The following is a 13,360-nucleotide window of genomic DNA, read 5'->3' as shown; positions in this document are numbered from 1 at the left end:
TCTACGCACCATGAGGAGGCCTATCTATCCTCGAAAAATAGTCTTGTGCTTTATAAAAATAAGCTAAGACAAACTAGAACTGCTTATTTCTCAGCATTAATTGAGGAGAATAAGCATAATCTTAAATTTCTTTTCAGTACAGTTGCTAAACTTACACAGAATCATAGCTCTGAGCCATCTATTCCCTTAGCCCTCAGCAGCAATGACTTCATGGGATTTTTTACAAGTAAAATTAATTCTATTAGAAACAAAATCTTTAGCATCCTCCCAAATGCGATTTCTTCTTCCCCAGTAAGTGAGGCAGCATCAGAGGTGACTGTAGAACCTCATCTGTTCTTGGACCGTTTTGATCCAGTTGAGCCTTCAGATTTATCAAAAATATTAGCTTCATCTAAACCTTCAACTTGCATTTTGGATCCAATCCCAACCAAATTATTTAAAGAAGCATTTCCTTTGGTTACTGCCCCATTCTAGATATTAGGGCTGCAACAACGAATCGATAAATTTGATGAAAATCGATTACTAAAAGCGTTGACAACGAATTGCGTCATCGATTCGTTGTGTCGCACAACTCTTCCAAAAGCGCCCCCCCCCCCCCCCCCTTCCCGCCCGCCCTTGCGCGCAGACCAGAGCAAGTCAGATCAGCGCGAGGGAGAGCCGGCAGATCAGCGCGAGGGAGAGCCGCAGATCAGCGCGAGGGAGAGCCGGCAGATCAGCGCGAGGGAGAGCCGGCAGATCAGCGCGAGGGAGAGCCGGTACCGGCAGATCAGCACGAGGGAGAGCCGGCAGACTTGCGCTGCTGTGAACCGGTTCCGCATTGTCGCGCAGCGATCCAGGCAGCTGCTTCCAGCGCACGGTCCATTCTCAAAGTGGCGCAACCAAAAAACTATAATTAGCACACAATCGTTCATGTCCGCACATGTTCTCTATTTTCTGTCTTATTTGTGCCTGAAGCTCGCTACTGCGGAGCTCATCACCTGTGCTGTGGTGATGTCACCTCACGCAGCATCGAAAACACGCTCTGAGCTTTTCGGTCAGGAGATCCCTTTGATCTGTTCAAAAGTAACTGATGAGGTGAAAAGGTAAGAATCCAGGCAACAGATTTTCTGGAGAATTATGAGGAGATGCAGGAAGATGAGAGACAGACAGGACAGGAAAATAGTTTAATAAAAACAAGAAAACAAAACAAAGTGTTGAAAAGTCAAATGACACGTTTTTACCAGTAAAAAACAATAAGTTATACACATGTCATATTTATACATCTGATACAATTCAGATCACCTTCAAAACTCAGTCACACACCCAGGGCCGTTTCAAGACATTTTGGGGGCCAAGGCAAAATGCCCCCCCCCCCCCACCCCCATAACTGGGCTCCCCAGAAGCCTCTGTGTAATTCATGCCCTCTCCAGGAGTGTTAGTTATATGGTGTTTATAAAAGCCCCTCAGACATTACTGACATGTTCTAATATTATCAGATGAAAAACTAAATTATCAGACATGCTGTCTCATCTGCTTCTTTTAAAAACTTGCAAAAAGTAACAAAACCATTTGAAAGCCACTATTTGTGGATTCTCTGAAAGTTTCCATGGAGTGTGTGACAACTTATTTTTTCATTGATCCTATCGTCTAATCTCACAGCTGAAACAAGCATCCTTAATCATCTGTGCACAGGAAGCTTACCGATGCTGTAGTAAAACAAAAGGTATAATAATTTATTATTAATAAAACCTTGTTGCAGTACTAAAGCAGAAAAATTAGATTTTGCATTAAATATGCAAAATATTTACATATGAATTGTTTTAGAGCCCTTTAATTGGCAGAATCTGATATTAATTTAGTTCTTACAAAAAATGGGTCCCAACATGGTTTGTGTGACGTTGCCATAGTGTGACGTCATAGGCACAGATCCCCTGTCCTCTTGTTTGGAAATGGAAATATGGTCACCCTATATTAAACAAACTGTCCACCCGGGCTTTTGCGCTGCACAGAGACACTTCGCTGCCTACGACTGAATGTCAGTTGAGAGTCAGTCTCATGCAGACTGACCAATGAAGAGAGGGCCTCAAGTTAAGACCCTCTCCTCATTGGTCAGTCCACACGAGGTGGGTCACAGGTTACTCTGGGCGGGTTACGTGTTGTCAGGCATTCAAGTATTGAGTATATTTACTGCATATTACAGTAAAATATTCTGTATGTGACCACATTATGGTGATCCTTGGGTCGTGATGATGGAGCCCTTGAATATTTTTGCCCAGGGTACGACAAAGTGTTAATCTGGCCCTGGTTCCGCCGTCACATTCCCGCAGAAACTGGTTGATCACACCGGGGCCAGACTACTAGCATGTGGTTTTACAACCACAATGTCCTCAGAAGCAAAAATGCTTTTAAAAGGGAGGGAGGAGTCCTAACTGTTGCTGCAGGCGTGTTGTGTGAGAGTGCAGTTATATACTGGTTAATATATTTTTGGGTTCAGTTGCTTTCATGTGGCCTAATGTGAGTCTATTTGGGATCATTGGAATGATCAGCAGCATTTCTTGATGTGACTTTATGGCAGTTGCCCAGGGCATCATTGCAAGGAGGATGGCATTCATTTACTTTTGTTTTATTTGGTATTTTTTCAGTCAGTTTTGGAAATAGTGATCAATTTTGATTAATTCACAGCCTATGTTTAATTACATTTAAAATAAATGTTAACAGATGAGATCAAACAAAACAGATGAGAATTGCCCTTAAGCTGTTTAACTTGGACCAAGCATTTTAGGTCACAGATAGATGTAGCTTAGGGTCTCTGTCTATACACCTTATAAAACAATTTAGGTGATGGCATGTTGTTTTTCTGCTATTGAACTGTTTTCTAATAATGTTGTGTTAAATAAAGTGAAGGAAGGAGAGAAATAACGTTTCCCTAGCAGTTTTTAAAAATTTCTCCATGTAATCCGATTAATCGATTAATCGTGTCGAGACCCCAGCCAATTAATCGATTATCCAAATAATCGTTTGTTGCAGCCCTACTAGATATAATCAATCTATCCTTAGTAAATGGATATGTACCACAGGATTTTAAGGTTGCTGTAATCAAACCTTTACTTAAGAAGCCTTCTCTGGATCCAGATGACCCAATGAATTATAGACCAATATCTAACCTTCCATTTTTATCCAAACTCCTGAAGAAAATAGTGGCCATCCAAGTATGTCAGCATTTAAACACTAATGCTCTGTTTGAGGAATTTCAGTCTGGTTTTAGAGAGTATCACAGCACTGAAACTGCATTAGTGAGAGTTACAAATGATATTCTCATGGCCTCAGATAAGAATCTTGTGTCTGTTCTAGTCTTGTTAGATCTTAGTGCTGCCTTTGACACAGTTGATCACAATGTTCTTTTAGAAAGACTTGAACCTTTTGTAGGGATCAAAGGAACAGCGCTAGGCTGGTTTAAATCCTACCTGTCTGACAGATTTAATTTTGCAAATGTACATGACAAATCTTCTTCATACTCCAGGGTTACTTGTGGAGAACCAAAGGGTTCAGTGCTTGGACCAATTCTTTTTAATATATATATGCTCCCAATTAGTAAAATCATTAGACAGCATGGGATAAACTTCCACTGTTATGCTGACGATACACAGCTATCCTTTAACCCTGATGAATTTAATCAGTTAGTTAGATTACAGGTTTGTCTTGAAGACGTAAAAAATTGGATGACTCAAAACTTTTTGCTTTTAAATCAAGACAAGACTGAAGTTCTCATCTTTGGACCTGAAATTCAGAAAAGGAAATTGCTTAGTCAATCACCTGACCTGAATGGCATTACATTAATCTCCGAGAACAAAGTAAGGAACCTTGGTGTTATCTTTGACCAGGACATGTCATTCAAATCCCAGGTTGAACAGGTTTGCAGGATTTCCTTTTTCCACCATCGGAATATTGCTAAGATTAGAAGCATCCTTTCCAGGAGTGATGCTGAATAACTAGTTCATGTATTTATTACAACAAGACTGGATTACTATAATTCATTACTCTCAGGAAGTCCACAGAATGTAGTTAAAAGTCTTCAGCTTGTCCAAACTGCTGCAGCTAGAGTTCTGATGAGAATTAAAAAGAGAGATCATATCTCTCCTGTCTTAGCTTCCCTACAATGGCTACCTGTTAAATTCAGAATAGATTTTAAGATCCTTCTTCTCACATATAAAGCTCTTAAAGAGCAAGTCACCCCCAAATCAACTTTTTTTTGCTGATGAACTAAATAAACGAGTGTCTAATCGTGCTGCAGACACGTGTAGTCAATAATTTGGCACTTCAGTGCATCTTAGTTAAAATTTAAATATTCTGCCTAAAACTGGCAGTGTTGTGCCATTGTCAGGTAAAAACTCTGCACTGTATTCTAATTTAAATCTGCCACCGCTATTGGCTAAGAGGTATGCTATGATGTAAACTGGTACATTATGATGTCACAATGCTGTGGTGAGCCTGTGGGTGTGTGTATTTGTTAGCAGCTCCGCCCTCTCGGTCTGCCAGGCAACAGCATGTGTTGCATTTTTCAAACATGAAGTGGGAGTGGAGTTAGAATCTGGAAGAGGTTGACTTGCTCTTTAATAATCAAGCTCCATCATACATAAGTGATCTGATTGTTCCATACGTTCCTAACCGAGCACTTCGCTCTCAGACTGCAGGTTTACTGGTGGTTCGCAGAATATCTAAAATTAGGATGGGAGCTAGAACTTTTAGTTATCAGGCTTCTCTCCTGTGGAACCAGCTCCCAGCTTTAGTCCGTAAGGCGGACATCTTGTCTACTTTTAAGACTAGGCTTGAAATATTTTTATTTGATAGGGCCTCTGGTTAAAATCTGATGTTAGCCTAGATCTGGACAAGTGGGGGAGTAGAGTTGAGGTGGAGTGTACAGTCGGTAAAGACGGCTCTCCCTTCCCCTGCCTCCAACATGCCTCCATCTAAATAAGATAGATTATCCTGAGTTATCTCTGTAGTTATGCTGCTATAGGCTTAGACTGCTGGAGGATACACTGACCACTTTTCACACTCTACTACTTTCTTCTACAGTCTGCTCTTTAACTGTATTATTTTCTGCAATTTCAGCTGCTAACTCTATTTTCTCTCTGTGTTTTTCTCCCCAAAAGAAGCTACAATGTTCTGCTGAGCTGTGGCGGCCTCATGGAGGGGGCCATCGTCTAGCACACTGCTGCTAACCACTTAAACATGCGCTGATGGCCGATCAACGGATACACGGCAGCGTTTGAAGCTGATGGCAGCTCGTTAGCAAACATCCACAAACAATTAAGACACATTTTTGCCTAATTTATCTACTGACAATGCAAAGAAATAATCTGGTAAGTATAACTCACTCAACCTGGAGGTAAGTGAAGAAACTTTAGAAACTTTACAAAACTATATTGACGGAGTTTTTTAGTTTTTCTTCATGGGTCCGAAGAAATCAGCAGCTGAGCCTGAAACTCCTGGGACCAAGAGGAGCCGTCCTCAGGACTCACCTGAGGCCTCATCTCCCCGTAAGGACATATTAGAATTATTAGATTCTATAGATAAACAGCTTCTGGGATTTGAGGGGCGTCTTCATCTGTTTGAGGTTCTACACCAGGAGTTTCAAAACCTCCAAACATCTTTGGAGTTCAGCCAAGAGCAGGTTGAGCGGCTCGCTGCTGAGAACGCGTCTCTGCGGGAGTCCGTTTCTTCCCTGGAAGAGGGAATGACGCGGATCACCCTGGACAATAAGATTCTGAAGGAGACGGTTTTGGACCTTCAGGCCCGTAGCATGAGGGATAATTTGGTGTTCGCAGGCCTGCCGAAACAGGCGGGAGGAGCAGAGAACTGCGAGCAAACAATAAAAAACTTTCTCCAGACCCAAATGAAGATACCCAAAGAAACGGTAAAAAGCATCACCTTTCACTGGGTACATCGCCTTGGAGCTAAAAGAGTTGACAGCAGAAGACCTCGTCCCATCGTGGCTAAATTTGAACATTTTAAGCAGAAGGATCTTGTTAAAAGTCACGGAAGAGAGCTCAAAGGAAACAACTTCAGCGTAAATGACTTTACAAGGAGCGAGGAGTGACAGACTGGTTGTATGAGCCCAACATCAGGTTAGACATTTATTATTCTTATCAGGATTCACTGGGTTTGATCACATCAGGATTAAACAGCTGCTAAGTCCGTACTCTAGATGATAAGATCACCTGTTCATCACCACCTCACACCCCTATCACCTTTTCTTTTTAGTTCATTCTTCTTTTTTAACCTGTATCTGTATTTTCCTTTCCTCTGTACCTGCTTCTGTACCTTTACACCTGTATGGCACAACCACACAACTTTCCAACACTGCGTCAGACTCAGCACATACGTACACACACACGCGCGCACACACACACACACACACACATACAAATATATATATTAAATCCACAGCACAATGTCATAATTTATGCATCAAATAATACAACCACAAACACTGTTGGATCTTTATTATTATTATTATTATTATTATTATTATTTACTTTTCTGTTATTTATTAACATACTATTTTATACATTTAGTTACTTATTCCATCTTATTCACATGAAGGCATCATATTCTAGCTACTCACACACACACATCTATGGGTGCACTAAGCTTTGTTTCATGGAGCATACATGGAGCTGGCTCCATAGAGAAAAGATTAAAGATTTTTGATCAGCTAAAGAGAGTGCAAGAAGACGTAATATTATTACAAGAGACTCATAGATCTGCCACATCCGCAGATGAACTTAAGACACCTGAGTTTCCCAGCATGTTCTCTGCCTGCTATAACTCTAGGCAAAGAGGTATAGCTATTTTAATACACAAAAACATCAATTTCACAGTATTGGACACAGTCTCTGATCCAGAGGGTAGATTTATAATGTTAAAAATGTCTGTACAGAACCAAAGCTTATGTATTGTCAGCATATACTGTCCAAATATTGATGACCCTTCATTCTTTCATAATTTTTTCTCTGTACTCTCTGAACACTTGGACTGTCCACTTATACTTGGAGGCGATTTTAATTTTTGGATGAACTCTTTAACAAACCGGCTCAGTACAGGTGGGATTCAGTGCAATTGGCAATCCACTAACATAGTTAAACAGTACATGAGTGATTATGGGCTTTGTGATGCATGGCGATCTCTTCATCCTAACCGTAGAGAGTATACTTTTTTCTCACGCGTCCATACTCTCATTCACGTTTGGATTATTTTCTAGTCAGCAGCTCATTGTTGGCTGACATTTCAGACACTGAGATACACCCCATAGCTGTCAGCGACCATGCTCCGGTTTCATTAACTCTGGTAAATAAGAAGACAATCCCACCAAGCAAAAACTGGAGGTTTAATACATCACTGCTTAAAGACGAAGGTTTTATTGATTTTTTAAAAAAGGAATGGGCTTTATATTTAGAACATAATGACCTGCCTGGAATATCAGCATCTATTCTCTGGGAGGCAGGAAAGGCAGTGATGAGAGGTAAAATAGTCTCTTTCTCATCACATAAGAAAAAAACAGAAAACAAACGCATTCAGGCGTTAGAAGAAATCATTAAGTCTTTAGAGGCATCCACAGAAGAACAGTTACTGAGCAAATTACGTAATGCTAAATTAGAACTTCTTGGAATTATTGACAAAAAGACACAATTTTTAGCACAAAGACTACAAATAGAAAACTTTGAACATAGTAATAAATCAGGTAAATTTTTAGCTAGCCAGTTAAAAATTAATTAAGAGAAAACTACTGTATCTGCTGTTAAAGACTCACCCGGGAATATAGTTAATGACCCTGAAAGAATAAACAACACCTTCAGAGACTTTTACCAAACGTTGTACTCACCACAGATAAACCCATCAGATAATGAGATCAATGAGTTCCTTGACAGGATAACACTTCCTAAAATATCAGACAGCCAAGTTACAGTCCTGGACTCTCCACTAACATCAGCTGAGCTCCAGGAAGCCCTTAAATCCATGTCTAATAGGAAAGCTCCAGGTCCAGTCAGGTTTCCAGCAGAGTTCTACAAAGAATTCTGGATCATTCTGGCTCCAATATTTTTCAGAATGGTGAGGGAAATCGAAGAGAGCAGCAGATTACAGCCAAACATGAATTCAGCCAATATTAGTCTCTTGTTAAAACCAGGCAACGACCCTGCATTTCCTACCAGCTATCGCCCAATTTCTCTTAATAATGTTGATCTCAAAATAATTTGTAAAGCCCTGGCAAAAAGATTAGAGAAGGTAACCCCCTTCATAATACACCCTGACCAAACTGGTTTCATTAAGGGTAGACAGTCATCCACAAACTCGAGTAGATTACTTAATTTGATAGATTTCTCTTACAGTAGAAACATAGAAACTAGTATATTATCTCTAGATGCAGAAAAGGCTTTTGATAGAGTTAACTGGAAGTTCTTATTTGCAACTTTACATAAATTTGGCTTTGGGAACTTCTTCATAAACTGGCTACAAACATTATACAGTTCACCAAACAGCACGTGTCAGGACGAACTACCAAATATCAGCTAGCTTCTGTCTTCAGAGGGGGACCAGGCAGGGATGCCCACTCTCCCCCTCACTATTTGCTATCTTTATCGAACCACTAGCAGCAGCAATTAGGCAAACAACAGACATTAAAGGGATAAAGTGTAAGAAAATAGAACATAAGATCAGTCTTTATGCAGATGATGTTTTACTCTTTCTCCAGAATTCTCAATCCTCTCTCTCCCAAGCAATAGAACTGATAAACTCTTTTTCAAAAGTTTCAGATTACTCTATAAACTGGTTAAAATCCACAGTTCTACCAATTAATTTCTCATTTGTCAATTTGCTTAATACACAATTGGAGTCAGGGAATATCACATACCTGGGAATTAATATCTCTCCCAAGTTAGCAGATCTAACCAAACTAAACTACATCCCACTTTTAAGGAAAGTGGAAGATGATCTTGCAAGATGGAAATCCTTACCGATATCACTCACGGGGAGAGTTGCTACAATTAAAATGATGGTCTTACCCAGGATAAATTACTTATTCTTGATGATCCCAAACAAACCACCAGCTGACTGGTTTAAATCTCTGGACTCCTCAATTACTAAATTCCTTTGGCAGGATGAACCTTCACGAATTAGCTTAAAAACGCTTCAGAAGACCAAAGACAGAAGAGGACTGGATCTACCCAACTTTTATTATTATTTCTTAGCCAACAGGCTGCAATATATACCAAGATGGTTGCAAGATAGCCCACTAGATGAGTCCTTGTTAGACATAGAACAGACACTTTGCAATACGATAGAGCTTTCAGACTTACCATTTATTAGCTCAAGCATAAGAAAACATGAAAGCTTCAAAAGTATTAGTATCAGCACCTCTCTGACAGCATGGTGGGAGTATCTAAAAATGACAGAGTCTTCACTAGTACCATGCAGACGCACACCTATCTGGAATAATCCTGATATTTTGCAAAATAACCAAATGATGAACCTTCCGGACTGGAACAATAAAGGAATCCTATACCTGGAACACATATATGAAGGATTGGACTTCATCCCATTTAACAGAATAGTCTCCCAATTTGGAATAGATAAGAATAGCTTTTTAGAATATCACCAAATTAAATCTGTAGTCAAACAAAAAATTTAAGCTCAATAAAATAGAATTACAAACACCACCAAGGGTATTTGGCTTCTATAATCTCAAACCCCCCAAACTACTGTCTAAAGTTTATAAGACACTGTCCAAAATAGACAATAAAATTGCAATCCCTACATAAACTATACAATAAACGCATACTATACTATAAATTTATATTTTACCATTAAAGTATACTACACTATAAACAAATATTTTACAATAAACGTATACTATACCATAAAGTATACCATACAATGAACATATACTATACTATAAACCTATATTTTACTATAAACATATACTTTACTTTAAACCTACACTATACTACAAAATTATACTATAAACTTATACTATACTATAAACGTATACTGTACTATAAACTTATACTTTACTATAAACATATGCTATACTATATACTTACACTATAAATGTATACTAGACGATAAACTTATACTATACTATAAACATATACTATATTATAAACGTATACTTTACTATAAATTTGTACTATACTAAAAATGTATATTATATTATAAACTTATACTATATTGTAAATGAATACTATGGTAAATGGCCTGTATTTGATATAGCACCATCTAGAGCCCCCCCCCCCCCCACCCCCACCCCCACCCCCCCACCCCCCACCCCCACTACCACCACCCACCCCCCCAAGGCACTTTACAACACAATCAATCATTCACCCATTCACACACACATTCACACCCTGGTGGAGATGAGCTATATTGTAGCCACAGCTGCCCTGGGGTGCACTGGCAGAGGCAAGGCTGCCGTACACAGGCGCCACCGGTCCCTCTGACCACCACCAGCAGGCAGGCGGGATAAGTGTCTTGCCCAAGAACAAAACGACAGTGACAAACTCAGCAGAGCTCTAACCTGCAACCTTCCGACCATGGAACGAGCACTTAAGTCCTGTGCCACCGTTACCCCAATACTATAAACTTATACAATAAACGTATACTATACTATAAATGTATACTGTTCTATAAATGTGTACTATACTATAAACTTAAATTATAAGAAACCACCAAATACTTCCCTAGCACAGCCATTGCTGCAGGTCACGGCTCCCCACAGGGATGGGTCAAATGAGGAGATGTAATTTCACTTATGGGACTTTAAACTTCTACTATAAGCTTGTATGACACAAATCAGCTGATTACATCTTCTGTTTTACACAGTGATCCATCCAGAGTAGCACAGGACAACAGACTGTCAGTTAAATTCCCTTTTGTTGTAAATGTTTCAGTTTGGACAGAAGTGCCTGCAGACATTAACCATGCTGATTTTGACACAAAAAAAAGTTTACGTGCACAATGTGTACCACTAGAACTTTATATGTCCTGAGTGGCCCAATCACAGAGCTGGGTTCACATCTGACACCAACATTTTACCGTAGCAAAAGTTCAAGATTCAACAACAAATCATTCATCATCATCTTGAATTACATTGCCAGCTTATCTCAGGAAATCAGAGACACTGTGAAATCATCCGGACACTAAATCCTGACTAAGATCAGAAACTGGAGGACAGATTGGCACGCTCAGGTCCAAACACCCAGAGCACAACACTGTTTGGAACCAGAATCAATCTCAGCAGCTGACATGTTATTTTCACGTGTGGTTATTGGTTGCTCAGAGATAAGCAGCTACACTTTGTCAGCTGGACAGACTGAGAGTGTGTGCAGAATAAAATGATGTTGGGAAGGAAGAAAACACAACTGATCCAGCTGCAATATGACTTGATTAGAGCCGTCTGGATCTATAAGGTGTTTGAAGCAGCAGGGAGGAAGCATGCGGCGCATTGTCAAAACAAGGTCAGACTATAATGAGAAGGCTTCTTTCATTTATGGGGACACATATGGACTGGGACTCTCCTGAGCATGCCCAGAATTCTTATCACATGCCTCCAGACCTAGTTTAGCATAAATCTATCAGACCATCCTCCTGCACATCATCATCACCCTGAGATGAAGATCGATGACCAACCAACACAAAACAAAGAGTCTTCCTGTCACGCATGAATTTCAGACCACCTCACTCCAAAGCAGCTGAGAACACACCCGGCTCAGAGGAATCATTCGTCAGATCAATGACACATCTGAATCAAGAATCCTTTCGCTGTAGTCAGTTTGAACTCAAGAGAAAAGCAAAACTGATGGGTAAACATGACAGGATCAATACTTTAAGAACCGTTCCATTCCTTACTGTCTGCAAAAGCTTCTGGGATGAATCCTCTTTAGCACAAGTGCATCCTTTTGTGTCACGCAGGACTTAAGCTGCTCTACACAAACGCTGTAAGACATAAATAATCAGAAGAAAGAAGTATTCACATTACAAGCTAATGTTTGAAGAACAAATTACTAACAGCCACAAACAAGAAGACTAAACAGAAACCTGAGAGCAGTTTGATGACTTCAGGAGCAGTAGAAGTGAAGAGGTCTACCTTTATGTGACCCGGGCACCTCAGTACCACCATGAGTGCTGGAGTTACAAGATTCTTGTGTTTCCTCCACAAACTGAGGCAGATGTCACCAGAGACATCTGCTCTGGCTCAGCCTCCTTAGCAGCTCGTCAGACATGGGTGGCGGGGGTTACCACTCTGACCCAAAACACCAAAAACACACCCTCGGCCCCCTGGCATGCTATTGTCTTAAGCTCGTATGTGGATTTATAGTTCAATTGAAGTGTTTTCCTGTGGTTTGCAGGACAGTAAATGCTGTGAATTCACAGGAATAGCTGATAGGAATTTGTCATCAACATGAGGCATTGTGAGTGTCATCACTGCTGATAAAACATGACTGACTGCTTTGATGAAAAGACCTAAATTAGTGGTAAGCGTGGAAAACTAAGGAGATTAGTGTTTTACGAGGGGGGTGGAGCAGGGGTGGGACTCTAGCCATCTGTTTGGGGCTGTTTCAGGCATCGTCACTGCTTATGATTGACAGGTGCGTGATCCTTTCTCAGCTATGCCAAGGGTGTTGGGGGTCGGGGAAGACAAATGACACTGAACCTGCATGAATGTAAAATCGATCTAAGAAGTAACTTCTGGCTAAGAATGTACGCTTTATTTATGCATCACTTTTCCTGACAAAAACCACAAGGTGTCTCACGACACAAGACGAAAGCACAAATAAACATCCAGTTAATATCAGTAAAGCAACATGCTTCACACTGTCACGTAAAACAAACATTGAAGGATTTTGATGAGATGGTAAATATGCAGAGCTTTGACTTGTTTAGGTTGCTGCTGCTGAGCAGAGGAACCACAGATGTTCAATCAGTCAAAGCTTTATTTATAAAGCGCCTTCCGCGACCCTGTCGGGAAGCCCAAGGCGCTGAACACGGTACACGAGAACCCACCATGTTCCAGGTGGGTTTGCTGCAAAGTTGTCTCTTTCTGCAGTGATCACACTAGGTTGTGAGTGGTGCATTCTTATAGTGCACAAGTATTCTCATTCATTAGTGATCACTCATGTCCACCGCTCACCACAGCTAGAAAACTAGTGCGTCCTTCTGCTTCACTCCTCATTATCTCAGCTCCCAGCTAAGGAATCTTCCAAAGTGATTTTACACTAATGGTGAACTACTCTAGCCTGGCCTGCCAGACTCGTCCTCTTTAATTCTGCACAGAGAAAGAGTCTGGTAACTCACAGGCAGAGAGGCACTTGAGGGGCGGGACTAG

General features: G+C 40.5%; 1 protein-coding gene across 1 annotated transcript in view; it reads right to left on the bottom strand.

Moving 5' to 3' along the window:
* The window catches only part of LOC107396649 (tenascin), a 290,411-nt gene extending 278,218 nt beyond the window's left edge, over positions 1-12,193 (bottom strand). Inside the window, exons 1-2 of the mRNA XM_054731189.2 lie at positions 12,073-12,193; positions 11,884-11,970 (exon numbers count right to left, since the gene is read on the bottom strand). The gene's annotated coding sequence lies outside the window, so the exon portion shown is untranslated. The remainder of the gene's footprint in view (positions 1-11,883; positions 11,971-12,072) is intronic.
* Between the last annotated feature and the right edge of the window lie 1,167 nt (positions 12,194-13,360).

The sequence above is a fragment of the Nothobranchius furzeri genome, chromosome 17 (assembly GCF_043380555.1).
Source record: "Nothobranchius furzeri strain GRZ-AD chromosome 17, NfurGRZ-RIMD1, whole genome shotgun sequence".
In the NCBI taxonomy this organism is placed as follows: Eukaryota; Metazoa; Chordata; class Actinopteri; order Cyprinodontiformes; family Nothobranchiidae; genus Nothobranchius; species Nothobranchius furzeri.
The sequence above is the reverse complement of the archived record's forward strand: the minus strand, read 5'-3'. Positions and strand labels throughout refer to the sequence as shown.